Below are 26,726 nucleotides of genomic sequence, written 5' to 3'. Positions count from 1 at the left end.
CAAAGCAGAAGCTTAGTTATAATAACTGAGCTATAAACAGGGCAAGGACAGCAGAAGGAGAAGGAGTAGAACAGGGTAGGCATCATAACGAGCTAGAAATCCTAACTATCTAATCTGCAGTATGAAGGCTGGGTAATGTTAGTGATGACTTGATCCAGAATTAAAGATTGGGGCGAAACTGCGAAAACATCTTCTATCATAAGTCCGTATTGGTAATCTAGGATTTAAGTGACAGGAGAAGCCAGGCACTTCGAGAGCAGAGACAGACTGGGCTTGACATTCATTTATGAACTACTAATTACCATTTTTTTCTACATACTGTTAAGTATTGTTGATCAGTAATCATTTAGTCTGCTTTATTGGCACTGGTATGGCATCACGAGATGCAAAGAACTGCTGATGCCTCATAGTAACGTCTTAACAGGGAACTGCTACTAAACCGAACAAACTTAAACACTGAAGTAAATGTGCTTTCTTGTGAAATAGGAGGATATGAAAAAGCATGTTAGGCATGGGGGTTCTCATGTCACACTTCGGAAGGCAAAATTACCCTTTAGGAATTTATTTTCTGAATTGGGTAAGAGGAAGCAAGGAAAATGCATGATTATGATAAATTGACCTTAAATTGAGAACCTCCACACCTTTCATTTACTTCCTATAAGAAGTTATAGTAGCATTTTTTTGCTGCAGTCCGTTGACACTTACTAGCTTGAGGTGGGGAAAAGGAATTAATGGGATTCACACTGGGAATGGAATGATGGATTGAATAAGTGGGTCTTGAACAGAAGAAATCAGAGTTGCTCTGAGGATCTCATTAGCAGGAATTTTATATATTTATTTATTCATTTATTTACTTTTGAGACAGGGTCTCACTCTTTCACCTAGGCTGGAGTACAGTGGCACGATTATGGCTCACTACAGCCTTTACCTTCCAGGCTGAAGCGGTCCTCCCACCTTAAGCCCCTGAGTACCTGGGACTTCAGCCACCATGCCTGGCTTATTTTTTTTTAATTTTTTTATTTTTGTAGATGTGGGGTTTTTTGATATGTTGCTCAGGATGGTCTTGAACTCCTGGACTCAAGAGATCTGACTGCCTTGGCTTCCCAAAGTGCTGGGATTACAGGTGTGAGCCCCTGCACCCAGCCTAGCAGGAAGTTTTTTTTTTTTTTTTTTAGATGGATTCTTGCTCTGTCTCCCAGGCCAGAGTTTAGTGGCACAATCTCAGCTCACTGCAACCTCCACCTCCTGGGTTCAAGCGATTCTCCTGCCTCAGCCTTCCGAGTAGTTGGGACTACAGGCCCGGGCCACCACACCTGGCCAATTTTTTTGTATTTTTAGTAGTGACAGGGTTTCACCACGTTAGCCAGGATGGTCTCGATCTCTTGACCTCGTGATCCACCCGCCTCGACCTCCCAAAGTGCTGGAATTATAGGCGTGACTCACTGCGCCCAGCCCCTAGCAGGAATTTTTATACCTTCGTCCTAGACTCTTGCTATTAAGGTGACTTTGCTGTAAAGATTTAGTCTCTCCTTGCCTTGCATCTTCAATTTATATATTCCATCAAGAAAGGATTAAATTAGTCTCATTCAGATCAGGTGTCTGTCTGTATTAGAGCCAGGGTATGCAGAGTTATGATGTATAGCATGCCAGGAATATACCTCCGTGCTGGGGGTCATTCCCGAAGAAGGGGAAGTCAAAAGCTGGGCAGCCCTCCTAGGTGTCTAGAACATCTCACTCTTTGGTAGCTTAACCACTGCTTTTCCTGCTTCCTCTTCCCTTTGCTTTCCTCCCCACCGTAGAGATAACCCTGCTATCCCATGTATCGATGCAGTTTTTCCAGTGAAAGAAAGTCAAAAAGCAAGTTGAGGCACCATATTCAGAGGCAGTGCCATAGGGCTACTGACTCTGAGTGATATCATGCTGCCTTCTGGTTCTATTGTGATTCTTTCTTGATATTTTACAACCTAAATTTAACTCCTGCCAACTTGCCATCTGCATGCTTGGAATGGAAGAGGAAATAAAGAGAAAATGTATTTAAAGGGAAAGACAAGGGTAGTTATCACATACCGGTGACTAGTAAGGAAATAAATGGTGGCTACAATCCTTAGTTTTGCATCCGAGCACAAAGCCCTAACCTGTTTCACTCCAGATTGCATATTTCTGTTACCTTCTGCTAGTGTCCTGGCTTATCAGGGTTCTGTTTCTAGCAAGCTAACTCAGTCCTTCGTTCCTGAAAGGGTCTGAGGTTTGATAGTTCTAACTGTATAGAATTGTGATAGTCTTTAACTCACATTAACACTATGCACAGCACTGCCAGAGAATACTCTATGAGATTCCCCCAAGTTCTTTTCTCATGGTCTTTCTAGCCCCAGATGTGTAGTAGCAACCTGTCTTCTCCTTGATAGTCAGAAGCAGTCACCTCTGTCAATTCTATAGCCTCCATTTTTGCTTGTTTTTTTTTTTTTTTAATTGTAATGAGTAAATAAAACTCTGCTTTCAATTGAGTGAAACAGTTGTTTTGTTTCTTGGTATAAGTATTTCATTCTTGAGTGCTAAATAAAACTTCTAGATAACAGATTCCAGAGTTCCTGAGACAAGAAACAGAACTTTGAGAGCAGATGAAATATACCACCTCCACCGTCGCAACACGGTTCCCATATCCAGTGTGTTCCAGAGATGGGAGGATGGGAGACATCATATATTAAGTGGGTGGTTCAGAGCTTATTTTATATGCTGTAGGACAGCACCCCAATTTCAGAAGGCTTTAGGTGGCGCAACAATTTGCATGTCAAGCTTCAAAATGCCATTACCTCCTCTGTGAGGACAGCTGTGTCTGAATAAGAGTCTATTTGATAACACTAGTGAGGCCCCTGGGCATCTGCCCATCACCATTTGAAGTGAGTTCCTGGATCAGAGGCCCTGTGAGTGTGATTTATATGAAGCATTCACTTAATCTTGAATGATGGTGCTGGCAGAGACAAATTCAGAATTGGTGTTTTTTATAGTGAAAACCAGCCATCACCATTTCTGTAATGCAAAGGGTTTGATATAATTTACCTGCTAGGAAGTAGTCTCTATGGGGGACTCAGGCAAATGGGTTCTCAACAGTAGTAACAGTGACGTCAGTCTTAATGAGTTTGTGGCAGATTTGCCCTTGCATAACTGCTTCTCCTTCCACCTGGTGGTTTTCATGAACCTGTTGAGTAAGCACCAGGCTGGCCGGAGGAATATGAATTGGTCTATGATGTGGTTCATCCTATTCACTCAATTACTAAGAGGCTTTATATTTTGATTTGTTAGCAGAATTCTGGTGAACATACACATGGGACAGGAATTTTTTTAGGCTATGACCCTGTTGTGAGAAGTTCATTCAAGTAGCTATTCTGAGAATCTCCGTCTTTTTTATCTTTGATCTTTTCAAGGCCATTGATCAAGGCACAGAAAAGGGAAGGATTATAAGCTTTCCAGCTACTCCAGGAAGTGTCTACTGTAGAAGTAATAATATATTCTATAAGTTCCCCAAACTTAAGACTTTTAGCCACATCCAGTGACTATATGTATTATTTTTATTTATTTGAGATGAAGTCTCACTCTGTTGCCCAGGATGGAGTGCAGTGGTGTGATCTCGGCCCACTGCAACCTGTCTCCCAGGTTCAAGCAATTCTCCTGTCTTAGCCACCACGACTGGCTAATTTTTTGTATTTTTAGTAGGGACGTGGTCTCATCATGTTGGCCAGGCTGGCCTCGAACTCCTGACCTCAGATGATCCATCTGCCTAGGCCCACCAAAGTGCTGGGATTACAGGCGTGAACCACCGCATCTAGCCTATTTATTTTTTGATACAGGGTCTGACTCTCGCCCAGACTGGAGTACAGTGGCAAGATCTCAGCTCACTGCAATCTCTTCCCCCAAGGCTCAAGTGATTGTCCCACCTCAGCCTTCCAAGTAACTGGTACTACAGGTGTGTACCACCATGCTCAGCTAATTTTTTGTATTATTATTTTTTTAATAGAGAATGGGTTTTTAGAGGCTGGTCTTGAACTCCTGAGCTCCAGCGATCCATCCCCCTCAGCCTCCCAAAAGTGCTGGGATTACAGGCATGAGCCACCATGCCTCGCTGATTTTTGCTTCTTAAAGTTAGAGGAGTGATAATTTTGGACACATTAAAGACAAATAAATAATTCTTATATAAAGCTATTTGTTCAGTCAGCAAAAAGACATGTGGTGTCTTCTTATTTGTTTTAGCATATGTATTTGACAATCAGGTGCTTACTGAAAATCATTACATGAGTTAGTTTTTCATGTAATTATTCTTAGGTTGAATTTCTTTGCTTTCCCCATCAACATAAAGTTTCCATTTAAAATTTGCTCTATAATTAACAAAAAATACAATATATCCTAATCTGGAATATTTATAATTCAGAGGTCAAATTGCAAGAGGGGGGCCTTCAACAGTTACTCTCCCTTGCTAATTTTAGGCTTTATGTCTGTGCATCTGGCAGGGACCCAATACAATGAATGGCTCATAACTGGTAGTGTAAATACTTATTTTCTAGTTTTTAGTATGTGTAGGCCAAATTGTATCACCCGTAGGCTATTTACTAGTTGATTATTTTGTCACCTTTAAAGAGCAGTTTTTTTTTGGTTGCTGCTGTTATTTTAAATAAATTTATTCAAGTATAGTTGATCTTTGAACGGTGTTGCGGCTAGGGGAAGTGACCCCCTGTGTAGCTGATCTGTATATAAGTGTTTTGGTTCCCCTAAAACTTAATTACAGATAGTGTTACTGATAACATAAACAGTCGATTTATACACATCTTATGGGTTATATGTATTATATATTGTATTCTTTTTTTTTGAGACGAGTCTTGCTCTGTCACCCAGGCTGGAGTGCAGTGGCGTGATCTTGGCTCACCGCAAGCTCTGCTTCTCTGATGCACGCCATTCTCCTGCCTCAGCCTCCTGAGTGGCTGGGACTACAGGTGCCCACCACCACGCCTGGCTAATTTTTTTGTATTCTTAGTAGAGACGGGGTTTCACCAGATGTTAGCCAGGATGGTCTCGATCTCCTGACCTCGTGATCTGCCCGCCTCGGCCTCCCAAAGTATTACAGGCGTGAGCCACCGCACCTGGCCTTATACTGTATTCTTACAAGAAAGTTAGTTAAAAGAAAATGTCATTGAGAAAATCATAAGGAAGAGAAAACGTATTTACTATTCATTAAGTGGAAGTGGGTCATCATAAAGGTCTTCGTCCTCATTGTCTTTACATTGAGTTGGCCGAAGAGGAGGAGGAAGAGAGGAGTAGTTGGTCCTGTCTCATGTGGCAGAGGCAGAAGAAAATCCACATATAAGTCGGCATCACAGTTCAAACCCATGTTGTTCAAGTTTACTGTATATACATAAGTAAAAGTCAACAAATTTAAGTTGAAGCTTAATGAAATTTCTCAAAATGAACATGCTTCACCATTTTAAAAAATAAAAAGGTTAGCCATAGACTGGTAAATATACTTGCAACACATGTACATTCCTGGCCAAGGATATGAACCAGAATATATAAAGAACTCTCACAATTGAATAATAAGAAGACAAAGAACCCTGTTGAAAAATGAACAAATAATTTGAACGATATTTTACCGAGGATATGTGAATGACAAATACATATATTGACATAGAAAGATAGAGATACATAGAAAGATGTTCAACACCACTAGCCATCAGAGAAATACAAAATAAAACCATAGAATAATAGCACTATACACTCACTAGAATGGCTAAAAATAAAATCTGATGATGTTAAGTTTGGTAAGGATATGCAGCAACTGGAAGTTTCCTCTCATTCATTCCTGGTGCAATGGTATAGCCATTTTAGCAAACAGTCAACTACTGTCTCATAAATTAAAATGTATTCATTAGGAACTATAAATTCCTTTCCTAGGTATATGTGTAAAAGAAATGAAAGCACATGTCCACAAAAAGGCTAATGTTCATAGCAACATTCAAAATGTTTAATTTGCTTTACATGAATAATGGTATTGAGCTTTCATTGCTTGTTTGCTATATGTATCCTTTTTTTTAAAAGTAAGTGTTGACTTTTTTTTAAAATCAATTTTTTTTTAATCAGTTTTTTTTGTTGTTGTTGTTTAAAGAATTCATTATATATTTTGGGTACCAGTCTGGTATGTGTTTTACAAACTCATACTTTCTCCCAGTTTTTGGCTTAATTTCATTTTTATAACACTGTTTTGATGAGCAGAAGTTAATTTTGGTAATGTCCACTTTGCCCATTTTTTTTTCTTTTATGGTTTTTGCTGTTTATATCCTGTTAGATAATTTTTTGCCTAACTCAAAGTGACAATGATTTTCCCCGAAGTTTTCCTCTGGAAGTTTTATAGTTTTAGGTTGTACATTTATGTCTGTGATTTGGTTTGAGTTAAATTTTGTATATGGTGTGATGTGTGAGTTGATTTAATTTTTTGTGGGTTTTTTTTTTTTTGGCTTGTGGATATCTGGTTACTCAAGCACTGGTTAGTGAAAAGTTTTCCCTTCCCTATTAAATTGCTTGACATCTTTGTCAAAAGTCAGTTGACCATGTTTGTGTGTATCTGCTTCTGGAATTTCTATCCTTTTCCATTGATCTACGTGCTTTCACCTAGTGGCTTTTACCACTGCCACACTATCTTGATTACTGTAGCTTTATATTAAGTCTCGAAATCAGGTAATATGAGTCCTCTAATTTTGTTTTGTTTCCAAATTGTTTTGACTATTCTTCATTTCTTTTTCATGTAAATTTTAGAGTCATCTTGTTGATTTCCAGAAACTAAAGTCTGCTCTAATCTTGACTGGGATTGCATTGAATCTATAGGTAAATATGGGAAGAACTGATTCCTTGAATATATTGCCTCCAAATCCATGAGCATAGAATATCTCTCTATTAAGTCGTCTTTGGTTTATCTCGTCATTGTTATCAATGATTATCTCATTAGTGATTATCTCATCATTGTTTTGTAGTTTTCAGTATACAAATCTTGCACATAGTTTGTTAGAATTACCTCTCAGCATTTCATGTGTTTTGAGTGCTATTATAAATGGTACTATCTATCTATCTATCAATCAATCAGTCTATCTATCTATGTAACTTTTAGTTGTTTCATTGTTGATATGTAGAAACACAATTGATTTTTGTATAATGAACTTTGTATACTGCAGTCTTGCTGAGTTCCCTTATTAACTTAGGGAGGTTTCTTTGGTACACTCTTCGGGGTTTTCCATGTAGACAATCATGCTGCCTGGAATAAAGACAGTTTTACTTCTTCCATTCCATTGTATGCCTTTTATTTATTTTCATACCTCATTGCACTGGCTAGGACTAAAAACAAAGCATTCAGTCTTTCTTCATTAAATATGATGTTAGCTATATCTGTTTTAAAGAGGCTGTTTATCAGGTTGAGTAAGTTTCATTCTATTCCTGGTTTAGTAGAACTTTTATCATTAGTAGATGTTGAATTTTGCAAGTGATTTTTAAAATATCTATTGAGATTGTATGGTTTTAGTCTTTATTGATAATGGTAAATTATGTTAATTTTTTGAATATTGAATTAGCCTGGCATTTCCAGGATAAATGCACTTGATCATGATGTAATTCCCTTTTATATGTTGCCAGATTTGGTTTCCTTATATTTTGTTAAAAGTTTTGCATTTATGTTCACAAAAAATAGGAAATTTCTAGTCTTCTTTTCTCTTAATCTCTTTGTCTGGTTTTGATATCAAGATATTGTATCTTATAAAAGGCTTTGGGAGGAGTTTCCTTCAATCTGGATTGAGCTAGTTAGTATAAACAAGAATGTATAGTATGCTGTCTTTCGTGTAAGGAAAAAGGGAAAATAACACATACGCATATATGCTTGACTTTACAAAAAGAAGGGTAGTGAGAAGTAATGGGGCCAGAGGTTTATGGGAGGGAATGACACTTCAGAGTAAACCTTTTTTTTTAAATATAGTTTTGGCTTTTCATAGTGTGTTTTTTTCAGCATTCAAAATAAGGATGGAAATGGCAAATCTTAAGCCACTGAAACAAATGAATCTGAATGTATTTTAAATTAGTACTGTACCCTCATTGAGGGAACAAAGAGTAAATGTAAGTATTTTGTTATTAATAACATGGTATTGACTATATACCCTCAGCTTGGGTAGAGTGAAAGAGAAGGGTTGCAGGCAACTCTTGAACTCGTTCTATTAGGTTTACTTTTCATAGTGATATAGACATAGCACTTCTGGAACTTTTTAGGTGTATTGGGGATTGAGTAAATGTTCTGAGGTTGTTGGGGTGAGGGTTCTCCCTGAGGAAGGAGGGATACACAAATATGGGATGGGAGAAGGCAAAATAAATTCTGTGCAGATGGATTGGAATTGAAGTTATCAGTGTGAATTCATTATGTTTTAAGCCAATATATGTGTATATGTAATTGCATTTCCTAGCTCTGTCCAGCAAAAAGGCTAAGAGTCAAACAGCATACCTAACTCCCAAATCTTGGAATTAAAATTATGTAATACCGTTCTTAACTCAAAGGAACCAGAGCTCCTCACAGAAGTAGATGATTCTAGTATAGGGTAGGGCACATACCAGGTGAGCCTGGATTATTTTTTTAATGCTAGAAAATAGAAACTTTTTAAAAAAAAATAAGAACATGTCACAAGAAACCTGTTGGCATTCCTACTAGCCAAATTTGAGATAATTTAATAATCAAGTAAGTATAATAATTATGAACCATTAGAAATAGTAATAAATCCATAATGATAATAAAAATAGTGAATGAATAGAGGACAAAGGAAGACTCTTTGTTACAGTAGGACTCTGAACTTTAGAGTTGGAGAAATCATTATTTTGTAGCCAGCATAGTAGATATTAGGTAGGGCAAGAGTCATAACAAAATCAGGGAGAAATTTCGATGAGAAGCAGGATATTTTCAATGTCTTAGAGCATCACCCCACAGACTGTGTACTAATTGCAAGGGATAATATAGTGATTACGCATTGGTGCGATCCAACAACAATATGGGGCAGATGGTCACCATGTGACTCCAGATAGGACACCCTGAGGGGACACATCATCTCCTCTGTAGTATTCTGGCCAAGACTGCATAACCTGAATTTAATCATGAGGAAACTTTTGACAAGTGCAAAATAAGGAATGTTCTACTTTAAAAAACGGGGAGGGAACTGTGGTCCTTAAAAAAGTCAGTGTCATAAAGCGAAAGAAAGGCTATGGAAGTGTTCCAAATTAAAGGAGACTTAGAAGAGAGAACCACTAACTACAGTATCTGACCCTAGACTGGATCTTATACTGAATGGGGGAAAATATACCATGCAGGATGTTATTGGATCAGTTGAAAAATTAGAATATTGGAATATAGACCATAGAATAGATAAAAATATTATAACAATATTATAATTACTGAAGCTGATCTCTGTGCTTTCCTTATAAGAGAGAGTATTGCTAAAGAAATGTACATTGGAAGCAGAGGAGCAAAGGTCTTGATATATGGTTTATTCTCATTTGCTCCAGGAAAAAAGTGTATGTGTGCGTGTGTGTGTGTTTGTGTGTGTGTGAATGCAAGAAAGTGTAAGAGAGCTCAGGAGCACAAATGGAAAAGTAAAGAGGTGACATTAGTAATGGCTGAATCTGAGTATGAGTGATTTTTGTATTCTTAGTAAGTTTTCTGTAAGTTTGAAATTATTTTCAAACAAAATATTGAAAACATTTAAAAATATCTGCCCTTTTTTTTAGACTTTCCTCATTTATAAAGAGCTTGATTCTTTCTCTGGAACCAGTTTGGAATGAACATTTTTGAAATATTTTACTGTGTGTTGGTGTTAGGGCCCTGCAAGCCAACCATTGTTAAATATGACAGTAGTTAGTGGGAAAGAAAGGAGTCATTCTGTGGACGGCCAGAGTCTAAAACCTAATTATAGGGGGAACTATTTGTTAATTTATCAAATTTATGGAAGTATCAGCTACAATGTCTAATAAAGTATTTGGAGGTTATCATCATTATCAATTATCTTTTCAAGAAATTTTAGAATGGTTCTTTTATATAAAAAATCTAGTTGTTGTCCCCTGATTTAGATTATCTTGTTTTATAAACTAGGAAAGAGTCCCATTTTTAGCCCTAAGAGCGTAACTGTTTGTTTATTTTAAAAAAATGTTAATTGGATGCCTGCTATGTACCAGATTCTTTTCTAGGCATTGGAACTGTAGCATCAAACTAAACAAAACCATTGCCCGCATAGATTTTACATTTTCATGGAAGGACATAGACAAATAGGAACAGAAGGGAAATACACCTGTCAGATTATCACAGTGCTTATATCCAAATAACACTTATTTTACTTAATAATGGCCCCAAAGCATAAGAGTACTATGCCTCATTTATAAATTAAATTTTATCACAGGTATATATGTATGGGGAAAAATGTAGTAGATATAGGATTCAGTACTATTTGAGGTTTCAAGCACGTACTGGGGGTCTTGGAACATATCCAATCCCCAACCCACACAGATAAGGAAGGATCTACTGTAATCATCTCTTGGAAAAGCATATAGGGAGAGAATAGCAAGTATAAAGGCCCCAAGGCAAGGATGTGCCTGCCCTGTAAAAAGAATGGCAAGGAAGTTAGTAGGAAATGAAGTCAGAGGTAACGGGGGCCAAATTTTATAGGTTCTTTTATGTCATTTAAAAAAAAAATGACTTACTCTGAGTGAGATGGTAAACCATTGGGAGATTTTGGGAGCAGATGTTATGCGATTTATTATTTATGTTAGGTTGTCTGGATCACTCTGGCTACTTTGATGAGAAAGGACTTGAAAATAGGACAGGGGTAGAAGTTGGGAGGCCAGTTACTAACCTATGGCAAAAATCCAAGCGAGAGACAATACAGACTATGACCAAAATACTAACTATGCAAGTGGCGAGAAGTGGTCAGATTCTCAGTATTTTTGTAGATAAAGTCAATAATACTTGCCAGTGGGTTAGAGAAGAAGGATAAGAAGTTGAACTTTAGAGGTCAAGCAGAGGAGGAACTAGCAAAGAAGGCTGATAAGGAGAGGTCAGTGAGATAAGGTGAAACCAGTAGAGTTGGTTCTGGAAGCCAAGAAAAGAAAGTGTATCAGTATGTGATATGTCATGCCAAATGCTGCAGATAAGTCAAGAAAGATGAGGACTAACGGGCCCTTGGATTTAACAATATTCAGGTAATTGATGACCTTAAGTTTCAGTGATGTGTTGTGTAGTAAAAGTCTAATTGGAGTGGGTTAAATTTGAATGAAAGTATACTTTTAGACAGGGAGTATATGTTTGTGATGTTTTGCTAAAAAAGGAATCAAAGATATTGGCCATCACCTAGAGGCGTATAAGGAGTTGAGAGGTTTTGTTGTTTGTTTTCTAATGATTGGAAATGTATTTGCCAATGATTTTGCTTTATTGGAAGGAGGAAATTGATGGCATAGGAGAAAGAAGTGGGATTTCCTAGAGCAGTGACATTGGCGTTCTAGGCATGTAACATCTAGTAGCAAAGTGGAGGAGTTAGATTTTGATGTGAATCCTGAAATTCAGTAAAAGGGTACAGATTCAGGTGGGGAGGTAAATGTCATGAGAGATTCTGGAAGTTCTCTTCTGATTGCCTGTGGCTTTTGAATTTTTTTTTTCTTGTATGGTGCTTTTCATCAGATTATCTGGCAGGAGTCCTGGGAGGCCTTAAGAGGACTATAAAACTGCTTGTTAAAAATTTTTTTTCAGAACATTTATTTTTTGTTATTATTTAGTTTAGCTGGCTATTTTGTATAAAGTTTGGAAAGAGACCCCACAAAATCTTTTTGGGCTATTTGGAAAAAAATTTTCTCATTGATCTTCAAGCCAAATATATATATTTTTTAAAGAGACAGGATCTTGCTATGCCGCCCCGGCTGAAGGGCAGTGGCATGTTTAAAGCTCACTGTGGCCTCCATCTCCTGGACTCAAGTGGTCCTCCTGCCTCAGCCTCCTAAGTACCTAGAACTATAGGTGTGTGCCACCATGCCTAGCTAATTTTTTAATTTTTTGTAGAGATGGGGTCTCACTATGTTACCCAGGGTGGTATCAAACTGCTGTTCTCAAGTAATAGTCCTGCCTCGGCCTCCCAAAGAGCTGGAATTACGGGCATGAGCCACCACTCCCAGCCCAAAGAGTTATCATTGATTCAAAGGGTCTTGGAACTTACCGGGCACAATTTCCATTTTAAATATTAATATAAGAAAACCAACTCAGAAGACATAGATAGGCCAGGGAGATATAGCTGATCATCTAGCTCAGTCTGGAATTCAGGTTTCTGTGGCATTTCAATTTACATAGTTTAAGTTTGAAATTTAGTTTTTATACATATGTACATATACATTTAAACTTAACCCTCTGACAATGTAACTGACGTATTCTAAATTGGAGGCAAGCAAAGCCTGAAGTAAAAATATGTAAAATGTCAGGGTCAAAATGGTAACTTTAAATTGTGGTCTAAATTGTGACCTATGTAAAACTTGATTCCTGAGAATTATATTATATTGCATATTGCAGTTAGAATGTACTGAAATCATTTTGTAGCATTTGCTCTTGGCTGAGTTTATATTAAAATGAAAGATTGTAAATCTAGATTGATTTTATAATATTTTAGATTTCTGATACTTTAAGATGTCTGTAGATTACATTTATATTAAAAAATGGGTTGAGAAAATCATTGGTACTCTAACTTGCTGTTGCCAGTTTTCTGGCTGCCTGCTATTTTTGCTTCTGCTCCCTTATCTCAACAATTGCCTGTATTTGGTCAAGACTGGTAAAACCAAGTAATGAGCATCCAAATACATATAAAATACACATGAAACAATATGAAAATGGCAAATAACTCAGGAGGAAAATGGGTAAAATATATGAATAGGCATTCCATACAATAGAAAATATGAGGTAGCCAAGAAACATGAAGAAATATTCAGCATCATTAACTGGCAAGGAAGTGCAAACTAAGACCACAATTAGATGCCATTTTATACCCCAGCATTAAAAAGTTGGCATTACTACATGTTGGAGAGGCTGTAGATGTGGTAGTTCCGCTACTACCTGTTGGTAGTGAAGTTATAAATTGCCAGACACACTTTAGGGAAAGTAAAAATTGGCATCATGATGAAAAGTTAAATTTAAGATTACTCCCTAACTCTTAGGCATGTACTTAAGAGAAACTTGGACACATGTGGAACATGACACGTGTTAGAACTTTTATAGCATAAATGTTCGTAATAGCAAAACAAAGCAAAACTTGGAGGGGAAAATAAGCTATTGACAAGAGAACGGATAATTAAATTGTGGTATGTTTGTACAATGAGTATTATTCTGCAGTGAAAGTGAATGAACTACAACTATATGCAACAACATGGGTGAGTTTTGGAAACATAATATTGAATTAAAAAATCAAATCCTATAAGACAGGAGAATAGATTTTGATACCATTTTTATAGAATTCAGAACCAAGCAAATGTATTGTTCAGGAAGATGTACCTATGTGTTTAAAAAGCAAAGTAATGATAAACACAAAATACAGGATTGCAGTTACAGGGAGTGGCAGGGATAAGGGAGGCAGAGCATGGAATGGAGGAGGAGCAAATTAGTAGAACAATACCAATAACTTACCCTTAGGTTCTTGAGTTGGGTGACAGTTATCTGGATGTTCATTCTATTATTTTGCTTTGAATTTTAAATGTTCCAAATAATTGTTGTATGTAGTAATTAATATATTAAAAGATAAGCCATAATCTGAAGTCATAATTTAGGAGACATGTCATTACTTCTACCCACTCTCTACTGCCACCTGAATTCCTAATAGCACTCAGTATTTCACTAGAATTATCTTGTTTTAAAGCTTCCTGTCTCTTTAAGCCTCTATGTATGTGCCATCTGGCAAGTGACTCAGTAAAAACTTATTGGATGAATAACCAGATCAATGATTTGAGGAAATAATTCAGGATATTTCTTAGAAACTACCCAAGAGGTAGACTTTTAAAGAGTACTTTTCCTTAATCTGATTTAAAAAATGGGCAAAAGATCAGAATAGACATTTCTCAAAAGAAGACATACATATGGCACACAAACATGCATGGAAAAGTGCTCAGTGTCATTGATCATCAAAGAAATTCTAATCAAAACCATAATGAGATACCATCTCATCCCGTTAAAATGGCTTTTATGCAAAAGACAGGCAATAACAAATGCTGACAAGGATGTGGAGAAAAGGGAACCCTTGTACACTGTTGATGGGAATGCAAATCAGACATTATAGAGAACAGTATGCAGGTTCCTAAAAACCTAAAAATAGAACTGCCATGTGATCCAGCAATCCCACTACCAGGTTTATACTATAAAGAAAGGAAATCAGTATATCAAAGAGATATCTACACTTCCATATTTATAAGCACTGTTACCAATAGCCAAGATTCGGATGCAAACTAAGTATACATCAGCAGACAAATGGATAAAGAAAATGTGGTTCATACACATTGGAATACTATTCAGCTGTAAAAAAGAATGAGATCCTGTCATTTGCAATAACATAGGTGAAACTGGAGGACATTACGTTAAGCAAAATAAGCCAGGTGCAGAAAGACAAACTTTGCATATCCTCACTTATTTCTGGGAGCGAAAAATTAAAACAATTGAACTCATAAATAGAGAACAGAATGTTGGTTACCAGAAGCTGGGCAGGGTAGTGGGTGGGACAAGGGTGGGGATGGTTAATGGGTACAAAAATATAGTTAGAAAGAATGTAGAAGATCTAGTATTTGGTAGCACAACAGGGTGACTGTAGTTAACAATAATTTATTGTACATTAAAAGTGACTAAGTATAATTGAAATGTTCATAACACAAAAAAATAAATGCTTGAGATAATGGACACCCCATTTACCCTGATGTGATTATTACACATTATATGCCTGTATCAAAACATCTCATGTACTCTGCAAATCTATATATTTGAAAATGAAAAAGAAGAATTTTTCTTCTACTTCTAGCTGGGTTTCTGTAATATAAGAACCAGCCAGGTAATGAGATAGACCAGCAAAACTGGGTTATTATTGGTTAGGTTTTTGAATAATTACCTGTCTGCTGAAGGCAATATTACTGGTTTTGTTTGAACTATAATAATATGATTAAAGAGTTTAACAAATAAAGTTATATAACAAAAACACATAGCTCATCTAAAAAGGTGAATGTCATTAAAGATGATGCTATTCTTTGGTATAACATTTTAGAGTTAGAAGGCCCCTAGGAATTAGTCTAGGCTCCTCATTTTTGAATTAAAGAGCTTTAGGACCAAAAATGTGTTTGACTACAATATAGACTTGTTGAGAGCAGAGTTACTAGAGGCCTAGAAACTAGATCTCATGATTCATATGCTAATGTTTTCATATTGAAATATTGACTGGTAAATGAAAGGAAACATTTATATATCCTGTATAAGACAACCCGAATAATTTGAGACTAGAGTGTGACCTTTGAATGAGGCAGCAATTTTTAAAATTTTAATTTAGAACAAATCAATTCAGCTCTATACCACATTTATCTTGAGATGCATGACAAATACACCTAGAGAAATAGCAAGAATTTTTTCTCCAAGAAAAATGGCAGTGTGGTCTGTGATATATAAATGAGTCCTGGACCAGAAGTGGTAAGGGTTGAGTTCTGAATCTGGCTCTAACACTAAGTAGCTGTGTTGTCATTGATTCTTCCCATAACTTCTCCAGGTCAAAGTTTCCTTATCAGTAAAATGAAGAAGCGGAATCAGATGGTCTATAGAGAGCAGCTTTAAATAACTTTATATTTTTCATGGATTTTTAATAGCAAATTTAATCTATTTTAAATGAAGTGCTTATGTTCCATTATTAAACAAGCAAGACAGCAAGTAAGGAGGTAAAGAGAATCAGTAGAAAATGAATGACTCATGATGCATATTCTGAACATAAACTGAGTTTTCTTTTCCTTTCCTTCATCAGGTATAATACTTCTCCACGTCTGCTTCAGGAAGAAAGTGCCTGCCATTCTTATCATTTCTAAGCAGGTTCATGCCAGCCCAGAACAGAGAATCAGGTCAGTTTTAGAATTGTTTTATTTGTTGAAAAAGGAGCTAGGAACAGAATTGTGATTGTCTTTGCTGCGTTATTGTGCAGCAGCAAGACCAGTGACTTGTGATTCAGGAGTTGGGTTTCAATTGTCCTTTACCACTGATGACTGGTAAGCTTGGGCGAGCCTTCTTTGCTTGTTGGCTCTTAGTTTTCTGCACCAAAACAGGGCTACATTATAATAAGTTATCTTCAGTTTCAATTTTGGCTTTAAATCAACATTACTTTTCTTGTAGATACCTACAGATGATAAAAGTCATATTTTTAAAGCATCATTTCCTCTTGTTTTTTCCTGGAAAAATCTAGTTGTTTTTAAAGCACATGCTTTGGAACTCTTTAATCCATTGTATTGTAGTTTATTTGAGTGACTAGTTTAAGGAATACACTATCTTGTGAGGCCCTTGAGAGCACTGTGGCTATCTTAGTTTTAATGTTTTACTTTGTTGTTATTAAAACATTTATTTTTTACATGAGGTTATTAGTTTTTCAATAATGTTCTTCAGCTTTAGATAGCGTACCTTTTTGATCATGTTGGTTCTCCGTTGATTGCAAGTAATCAAATTATTGTAACCAAAAATGGGAAAACTTTTGGGAGTGTCCCAGGAGATGCCACAGGATCCAAGAACAGAAATGCAGCTGGACTGCACAATAAGAACCCAGTACCAAAGACAATAAGATTTCCTGCAGGCTCTCAGCAGAGTGTCTCTTTTCTACATGTCGATCTCATTCTTCTCTCTCTCTTTGGGAACTAGCTATCATCACATTTCTATTCTTTGTGAGGTGAAGCCTGCTTACCACTGCCTCCCAAGCATAATACCTTATAATCCAGATCCCAAAGAAAGGCTAACTAAGCACTCGATACTAATTTGCCGGAACAGAATTTGATTCTTCAGTCAGGTATCTTTAGACAAATTGTAGCTTAGGACATGGTAATTTAAAAGCTTTGCATTGGCTTTCTTTGTTTTAAAGCCTGTTCTCTGAAAAAGATCTCACTTATTCCTACTAAAATGTGGATAACTAGTAATAAGATGTAGTAGTACTTCCTCCACATGTGTGGTAGTGTCCCCTTATCAGAGAGGGATATGTTCCAAGACACCCAGTGGAAGCCTGAAACCACAGATAGTAGGGAACCCTATGTATACTATATTTTTTCTATACATACTTACCTGTAACCAAGTATAATTTATACATTAGGCACAGTAAGAGATTAACAATAACTACTAATAAAATATAACAATTATAATAACAAGTATTACAATGAAAGTTATGTGACTATGGTTTCTATCAAAATATCTTATTGTGTATAATGTTTTTGGATTGTGGGTAATTGGAACCATGGAGGGTGAAATCATGGATAAAGGGGGAATATTGTAATACTTTAAAGATTTATCCATGTTATTGCATTCATCTATGTTACCCGGCATTAAAAAGAATAAAACTTCTGATACTTTTAATGCTGGGTAGTATTTCATTGTTTGGATAGTCCACAGTTTGTGTATCCATGCACCAGTTGATGGACATTTATTTGACTTTCATGAATAAAATGGTACAGTGCAATAAGATATTTTGAGAAAGGAAAGCTTTTTCATTTGACTTTTTGAGAAAAAAAGATTTGAATATAGGAGACATGCTATTAGGTACCCAGCTCAGCTGCCAACTATGATTTTGGGTGAATTACTTTTTCTCTGTGCACCTGAATTTATTCAGATCCTGGCATTGCCACATACTAGCTTTGTGATCTTTACTTCTGGACATCAGTTTCTACATCTTAAAAAAGGAGCAGATGATAGTGGTAGCTCATGGTATTGTTATGAAGAATTAACATATGTATTCAAACAGTTCCTGGCACATCGTTATCATTATCATCATCAATTTTTGAAATGAGTAGATTAGATTATATGACTGCAGAGGTCCCAGCTCACTAAAATATCTGTGGTCCTAAGATTTTCTGGTATGGACTAATATTTTTTTTCTTAATAAAGACCTTGGGGCATCTCCTTGAGTCCTAAATGGAGGCTAACTTTGGTATTGTTGATAGAAGTTATTTTGAATTAAGTATATGTGTGCTATCTCTTGCCACATACATTAGTTTGTTAGGGCTGCTATAACAAAGTACCAAAAACTGGGTGGCTTAAATGACAGGAATTTATGGTCTCACTGTCTGTATGATAGAAGTCTGAAGTCAGTGTTGCAGGGTTGGCTCCTTCTGAGGCCTCTGAGGGAAGGATTTGTTCCAGTCCTGTTTTCTTGGCTTTTAGGTGGCTGTCTTTCCCTGTGTCTCTGTGCATGGCCTTCCTTCTGTGCATGTCTCTTGTGTCCAGATTTTTTTTTTTTTTTCTTTTTGAGTGAAGTTTCTGTCTTGTTGCCCATGCTGGAGTGCAGTGATGCGACTTTGACTCACTGTAACCTCCGTCTCCTGGGTTCAAGAGATTCTCGTGCCTCAGCCTCCCGAGTAGCTGGGATTACAGGTATGCGTCACCATGTCCAGCTGAGTTTTTTGTATTTTCAGTAGAGACAGGGTTTTGCCATGTTGGCCAGGCTGGTCTCCAATTCCTGACTTCAGGTGATCCACCCGCCTCAGCCTCCGAAGTGCTGGGATTACAGTTCTGCATGGCTGGGGAGGCCTCAGGAAACTTACAATCATGACGGAAGGTACATCTTCACTGGGCAGCAGGAGAATGAATGCCAGCAGAGGAAATGCCAGACACTTACCATCAGATCCCATGAGAGTCACTCATTATCACAACACCAGCATGGGGGAATCCTCCCCCATGAGCCGATTACCTCCACCTGGCCCCGCCCTTGACACATGGGGATTATGGAGGTTACAGTTCAAGGTGAAATTTGGGTGGGGACACAAAGCCAAACCATTTCACTGGGTATCCCTTAATCCAGTCATGTTGACACCCCAAATCAACCATCATCATACTTGGAAACTAATTTTATGGGTTCATTTTGTAATTCTTGTTATGGAAGGTAGTATAGTTGTGTTTCTGGAAGTGAAATTTGACCTAGTTGGCATTATCTGTAGGAGTTATTCTATAAGGGGTGTGTGTGTAACATGTGGAATAACATTTCTTTAGTAAATTTAGTCTAAGAAAATCTCAAGTTCATGGAGAAAAGATTATTTTTACAAACTTCATTAGGGTAGATGGAGCTTATACTTCTTAACCATATGATGACATGATTTTTACATGATTTTACAAGTGGTTATTTTTATAAGTAGTTGTTTAATTATAATTATTTGTGAATTACTGTAAATAGAATACATTTAATAGTAAACAAACACCTCGTTAGAAACGATGAGACATTTTTAAGTCTCACTAGATTTGGACGTTTAAGTCATACTATACAGAAATTGAGTAAATATAATTTAATAGGATTTCTATGTGATTTTCTTTTTCACTTGTTAGCATGGTTAGCAGAAGTCATATATAGATTTAAGACTTTCTTTTGGTCCACCTATAGTGGACTGGGGAAAGCATTCTTATTTTTGAACAATTGATAATTTTTTTTCTTAGAAAAAACTGTTGAATTGATGGCAAAGGGGAAGGTCTGTTGAAATGATTATGGCAAAGGGGAAGGTTTAAGCTTAATCTCTTAGGATGCTGTTACCAGGATACTGAGCTGAGAGTTTTGTTTTGTAATATACCTTCTTTTTATTATGAAAACTTCTAGAACTGGATAGATTTACGACTAGATTTTAGGCTTTAGATTCTTTGAAGAAACTAATGTTGCAAATTTTATGGTTTAGAAAAACATCACCCAGAAATGAAAGTCTGTGTCAAATGTATTAGAAAGAAAACATGTGTTGAGAGAGTTTAAAAAGCTGAAAGGGAACTCAGGAAAATGTAAATGAGTAAAGATACTTAATGTGAAGTTTAAATTACAAAGTACAAAAAGTTCTTATAATCAGAAAAAAGTAAGTAGCAAAATAAAATTGTATTACTAAATAGAATTTTAGGATTTTAAAATCTAATTCAATTTTCTTTCCTTTGAACGAGTGATACTTACAATTTAAGACTTAGAAATACTAATCTTTTTAATCACCACTTTATCTTCTGTTGTGAAACTTTTTTCCTTTTTCTGTAGACTTTTGATTTATTAAATAGAGCCTGATGTTTGTATGGCCACATCACATTGATTTTCAACCCTTAGTATCCCTTACGTAGCACTTGTTTTGGGGACAAATTATACATTGATCTTTATCAACAGTATGATTTTAAAAAAGGTGTATTAATAAAGCAGATATGAAAGTGAAAAAATTGCAGTGTAATATGTGTTTTGTTTGGTTAAGGTCTCAAACTTAATCATGTTTTCTAGTTTAAATCATATTACTGCTTACAGCTTTTTTATTTTTTAATTTTTTTAGACGGAGTGTCACACTGTCACCCAGGCTGAAGTGCAGTGGTGCGATCTCGGCTCACTGCAACCTCTGCCTCCTGGGTTCAAGCAATTCTCCTGCCTCAGCCTCCTGAGTAGCTGGGATTACAGGCACCTACCACCATGCCAGTGAATTTTTTGTATTTTTAGTAGAGACAGGGTTTCACCATGTTGGCCAGGATGGTCTTGAACTCCTGACCTCATGATCCTCCCACCTCGGCCTCCCAAAGTGCTGGGATTACAGGCGTGAGCCACCACACCTGGCCTGCTTACAGCTCTTTACCCCAGGACAGATTTTCTGATATCTTCTTATTTCCTCATCTGTAACATGGATTTATTAGTAATACTTAGACGTATCAAAGGATTAAATGTGATAATGCTTATAAAGGACTTAATACTGTGCCTGGCACACAGTAAGTAGAAGCTAAATTTATATTAGCTGCTATTTGTTGTTAATAAGCATCACTTTTTTTTTTTTTTACTTCATTTTTACTTCAGAATTTTCGAGATTGAAATATAAACAAAATCATGTCCACAGCAAATGATCATATATATATATATATATATCCCTTGGTATTTAGTTGATTGGTTACATATTTTATTAGCATATTGACTTTATTTTTTCACTTGATCTTAGCCAAAAGCCAAGAAGTGATGTTTATTTTTGAAAAATAGAATAGAGTTTGCATAAAAAGATGTAAGTTTAAAGGCATCACTTAAATTATTGACTTACAAAGAAAGGAGAGAAAAAGGAAATAGAGGGAATAAGTGTGTTCTCTTTGCTTAGGTCAGAGGTGATATTTTTGTAGTCAATAAGTTCTTAAAAAGTACAAGCACTAGGATGTCAAGTTTTCATTTTCTTTTTTAATGTTAACCACTAGCCCCCCTTTTCTGTTTCTTATTTTGTTTTGTTTTCACATAGGGGAAAGAAGTGGGGAGAAGGGATGCCTTTTCTCTTCATTGCCTTATAAAGGTCAAGTCATTCCCTGTGGTCCTGTGAGTGTCCCTTGAGGGTGCCTCAGTTTTATGAATATCTCTACTAAAAGGCATCTTTACATGGATTAATCTGGTTGTGAGATGACTAAGGCCCCTTGGTTGCATCCTAAGAAAGCTAAACTCTTTCTCCTTTTAGAAAAAGGATCTATGCCTAAGTAAAGTGAAATATGGAATTTGAAATGTAAGTGATATAGAAGGAAAAAGGAAAATTAAAAAAAATCTGAAATACAGACTCTGAAGCTGCTTATTATCGTCTTTGTGTGTATTGGGTGAGGTACCTAAAAAAGCCTAGCCGAGGATCGTATTTTGAAAATACAGATTCAGTATTTTTTGATTGAATGAATAATTTTTTGTGAATATGCCTATATTCCGGATTGAAATATGAGTTAAAGAATTACCAGATTTCAAAACATATAGGGAAGGAAGTACAGGTTCTTTTTAGTCTTTGCTTGCTTTTTTAAACTTAACAAAGTAGTTAGTTTGAAACTACTTTGTAAGTTGTTAAGTTTTAACTACTTTGTATTTTCTATAAAAATTAGGATATTTTGATTCTTGCCTCCTCCAAATAGCTGAAATTATTTATAATGGTCTCCTTCCCTCCCTTCTACCTCATCATTTCTTCTCTTTCGCTTAATTTTTGACCTTTCAGCTTGGTTCTCTTATTTGATCATACTGCATGTTTTGTAGGAAGCAAATCATGTATCATATGTTTATGATGCAAGAATTGTTTTTCTCCTTAACAACATCTCTAGCTGTTTCTTACCTATATAATTGCCTAGTCCAAAACAAGTTTCAAAAAGCCCTATAAGAATGTGTTTTCGTAGTCATTGCTGAACCAGTGATGGTTTAAAATTAAAACTTTTTGAGATGATTTTTTTTTTTTTTAAAAAAACCTTTGTCTTCTTCCAACATCAGTAGATAATCCTAATGCTTTGCTGTTTCTGAGTGATGAAAGGACATTTAGGAATAAGGCTTCCTTCTGTGGTCAGGAGTTACTGAAACCTTTACAGAATTTTATCAAAAAACAGAGTATCCCTCATGAAAAAACACTTCATGGTTTGTTATTATGGAGGCCCCACTATAGAATTAGATAGTCTAGGCGATGAGGGTTTTTAAAAATATGAGTTTATCTTTATTGCTCCTGTTTCTTGAATCATACATTTTTATGTTTTTTATTTCCTGTACCTATTAGAGAGTCTCCCTGTTGAAGGAATTCAGTTTTATAATGTTATGAATATGTTTGAAATCCACCCGTTACCAGAATAATAGCTAATTATTATTAAAAATAATATTAATGGCAGCTCACATTGACTGTTTCCTAGGATTTTTTAAAAACACATCATGTCATTTATTTTTCTTATAATCCTATGAGATAGATTCTATTATTATTATTCTAATTTTATACTGTTGGACAGGAGAAGTAACTGACCCAACGTCACAGGATTAGCAATGGCAGAGCCTGAATTCAAACCTAGGAGTCTGGCTTCAGGGCCCATGTATTTGACTGCTCTCCTATCCTGCCTCTCTAATACATGAAGAAAGACATTGCTTATTTCTTTCTCTACCCTAAAAGGACATAAGGCATTTTTATTATATTTGAATTTATAGTTAAAGCTGATAGTCTGTGAATATTCATTAATATTAAACACAGGTTTCAAACATTTTATTCTATTGCTGATAAAAGTAAGAAAATGCACACTAATAAAGAAAGTTTGGACCAGAAATGATTTGTTCTATCTTCGCAAGTGACTCCAAAGAAGGTTACCATCCTACTTTGGGAAGAATGTATTGATTAGTAATTGAATCCCAGGCGTTGCTATGTTCTAATCATATTTTTGGTATTTAGTATGGTAATTTAACTCATTTGTTTCTTTGGAAGTTTACATCTGTATCTACATAGATGTCCATATTTACCTTCCCGCCTCACCCCTGATGGCTGTTTTGAAGACAATTTTCCTGGTGACACATACTACAGAACTCAGTACAGGAAGTACAGCCAGGCTTCTGAGGACCTGAATATTTTTAGGTGCCTCCTCTCCTTTTTCTGTAGTTGCCTGTGTTTTTTGTTTTTGTTTTGTTTTGCTAAATGGTCTCTACTTCCTTATCAGTGTACAGTGGTCAATTGTGAGTGTTAAATTCAGCTAGCCTATCGTCCCCATAGATAAATAGCTCATAAAATTCTAAATTCTAACTTGCTAGGGAAGAGAACCCATTTATCTCACAACATGGAGGATGTCTAACACTGTGCAGTCAGCTATCGTTGGAAGAGTCTAGTTAGGTGTTCACAATAAAGTCCCTTTTCAATGAGTAGGGAAAGGGCAGTTTCTCTAAGAAGGGGATATGTGCAAGAAGAAAATAAATACCTTTAGTATTTAAATAATTTTAGTAATACCCAAAGAAAAAACATTTTGATACACGTTTTTAATTTGAGTTAGCCCTTTGCTTTTTCTTGCCTGCATGGATGTTGGGATTTTGTGGAAGACTTATTTTCATAGCCTTTAGCTTATTCATCTGGAATGGGAATACATTTTAAGTCTAATTTAATAGTGTAAAATGGTGTGTGAACATAAATGAATGAGGTTTTCAGTGGTATCTTATGTTAGAACTGTATTTTGAAGAAGCATAGGTTTGTAAAACACTTGTTTTCTCTGAAGTGTATTTCTGCAAAAATGTGTGGTGACCGTAGCCATCTTTCTAACTTTCTTTAGGTTCATTGTACTCCTCATTGTCTGCATGCTTTGCCTAAGGCCTGGGTCTCAGGGTGATTGGACCATTTAAGAATAAGACAAAAGTACTTACTACGTAATAAATAGAAAATAACATCTGTGAGATTGTATAAGGTATATGCAAATAACAGATTTTTATAAAAATACAATTTGCTCCTTTACCCTCTGTTGACCTTGGTAAGACGTTCTAATGAAAACTATGAAAAACATGGTTTAAGAAAAGATTTGTGCAGTATACCCACACATTATTATATTTGGTACCATGGGAAAATTATATGGTTTTATACTTAAAGTATTGGGATATACATTTGTTTATGGAAGGAAAAAAAAAGAGTAGAGTTGTAATTTTGTGTATTCTTCCTCAGAACCTGATTAGAGTGGTAACCCTTTTAAGATTTAGCAGTTAGCACTTTGTAGACTAAGAGGAAGTTGTTATTTCTGCTCTATCAATAATACTAGATATCTAGGTTGGGTACAGTGGCTCACGTCTATAATCCCAGCACTTTGGGAAGCCGAGGCGGGTGATCACTTGAGGTCAGGAGCTCAAGACCAGCCTGGCCAATATGGTGAAACCCCATCTCTACTTAAAAAAAATACAAAAATTAGCTGGGCGAGATGGCGGACGCCTGTAATCCCACTTACTTGGGAGGCTAAGGCAGGAGAATTGCTTGAACCTGGGAGGCAGAGGTTGTAGTGAGCCTAGATTGTGCTATACTCCAGCCTGGGTGACAGAGAGAGACTCCGTTTCAAAGAAGAATACTAGAAATCTGAAAACAAGTGTAGACTGCCCAGTGGATTAATCTCCCCCTTACCTTTTTAAACCGAGTTTTGTATTTTGAAAAATTTAAGCATGCAGAAATGTTTAATGAATAATACAGTGAACATCCAAACACCTTCAACCTTGATTCAATAATTACCAACATTTTGCTACATATATTCTTGTGGAATATGTACATTTTAGAGAGGGGTGTGATACTGCTGGACCATTTGAAAGTAATTTCAGACCTTATGACATTTTACTCTTAAAAACTACATACTTTAATATGCATCTCATAGAAATAAGGACTTTGTTTACATGACCACTTATTAATTACCATATATAAAAAAGAACAATAGTTCTGTGTTAAATTCAGTCCATATCTTAATTCTCCAGTTGTCCTCAAAACTTCCTTTATAGTTTTTTTCAAACAACAATCTAGTTAAGGTCTACATATTGCATTTGCTTATGTCTCTTTATTCTTTAAAAAATCTAGATTAGTTTCCCTTATCCTGCTTCTCTTTTCACTATTCATCTCTTTTTCTTTCTCTCTTCCTTTCTTTTTTGATAATACTGACTTTTTGAAGAGTCCAGACCAACTTTCTTGTAAAAATCCACATTGTCCATTTGTTTCTTCCTGGGTCTGCCTAGTGAAGTCAGAAAGTATTCCTGCCACAGGAGCAGGAAGCCACATGAGATATATTTTTAAAAACTTCCCAGGGCATTAGATAGTGACTAGAAGTAGTTATTACTTGGTTGAAGTTAACAAATGGGAACAATTAAGAGAGGTTTCTTTGAGGCTAATAGAGTAGAAATTGGAAAATAATAGGAAAAGAAAGAGGTTAAAGGAAATGCATATGGCACTGAGGCATGATACTAGGTGAGTTACTTAATAAAGAGGGAAGAGACTTGGAAATCATAGTCCTCAGCACCTACAGGGTTAATTGTCCATTCTGTGCTAGCTAAGTAGCTGAATGAGTGAATGAAGAAACACCTTTAGATTTTCTCTTCTGAGCTTAACTACTACTGGAAAAGCAAAGGAGGTTGTGAGCATTAAACCTTTTGTAGGAATGCTATGAGGTTTTCCATGGAAGTGTACATGTAATAGTATATTGTACTGGTTCTTGCAAATTTTCAAGGGCAAATTTGAAGCCATGATCTTATACTTTGGCTATATCTTTATGCTTTATAATGATTGTGTAGGTACTGTAGTTGGAAGGTACTGTAGTAGGAAAAGTTTTAGAAGCACAGGATTTTAGTTTTAAATGCTGTTCCTACCACATACTAAGCTAAGCAGCCCTGTTCAGGTATACCTTTTCCTCTGACCGTTTCCTCCTTTGTGATGATGAAACAACATTGTGTAGGTGAAAGAGCAGAAGATTGGGTGTAAGGCAGACAGACCTGTTTCTAAGGCCTGGTTTTTCTGGTTTCTAGCATGTGACCTTGGGCTGCTTAACTTTTCTTATTCTCAATGTTCTGTTTTGTAAAAATGGAATTGATAGTATCTACTTCATGTGATTGTTGTTAGGATTAAAGAGATTATTCATGTAAACCCTGAATGTGGAGCCTGGCATATGGTAGGTATTTGGCATATGTTAGCTTTCTTCCCAGAAGGTTATTGTGAGGATCAAGTTAAATGGTCAACTAAATGTGAAATGCCTTTGTAAAGAATAAAGT

At 36.1% G+C, this 26,726-nt stretch overlaps 1 protein-coding gene across 11 annotated transcripts in view; it reads left to right on the top strand.

Annotated features, from left to right (window-relative positions):
• The window catches only part of WDFY3 (WD repeat and FYVE domain containing 3), a 309,091-nt gene that overhangs the window by 18,499 nt on the left and 263,866 nt on the right, over positions 1–26,726 (top strand). For 10 of the 11 annotated variants that reach the window (XM_031664581.1, XM_031664584.1, XM_031664580.1 and 7 more), the window contains exon 2: positions 16,062–16,155. The gene's annotated coding sequence lies outside the window, so the exon portion shown is untranslated. Of the gene's footprint in view, positions 1–16,040; positions 16,156–26,726 lie in introns of those variants that run through there. The other variant, XM_031664585.1, reaches the window with a different exon arrangement.

Source organism: Papio anubis, chromosome 3, assembly GCF_008728515.1.
Source record: "Papio anubis isolate 15944 chromosome 3, Panubis1.0, whole genome shotgun sequence".
Taxonomy (NCBI): Eukaryota; Metazoa; Chordata; class Mammalia; order Primates; family Cercopithecidae; genus Papio; species Papio anubis.
This window is presented reverse-complemented; position numbering and strand designations above follow the sequence as displayed.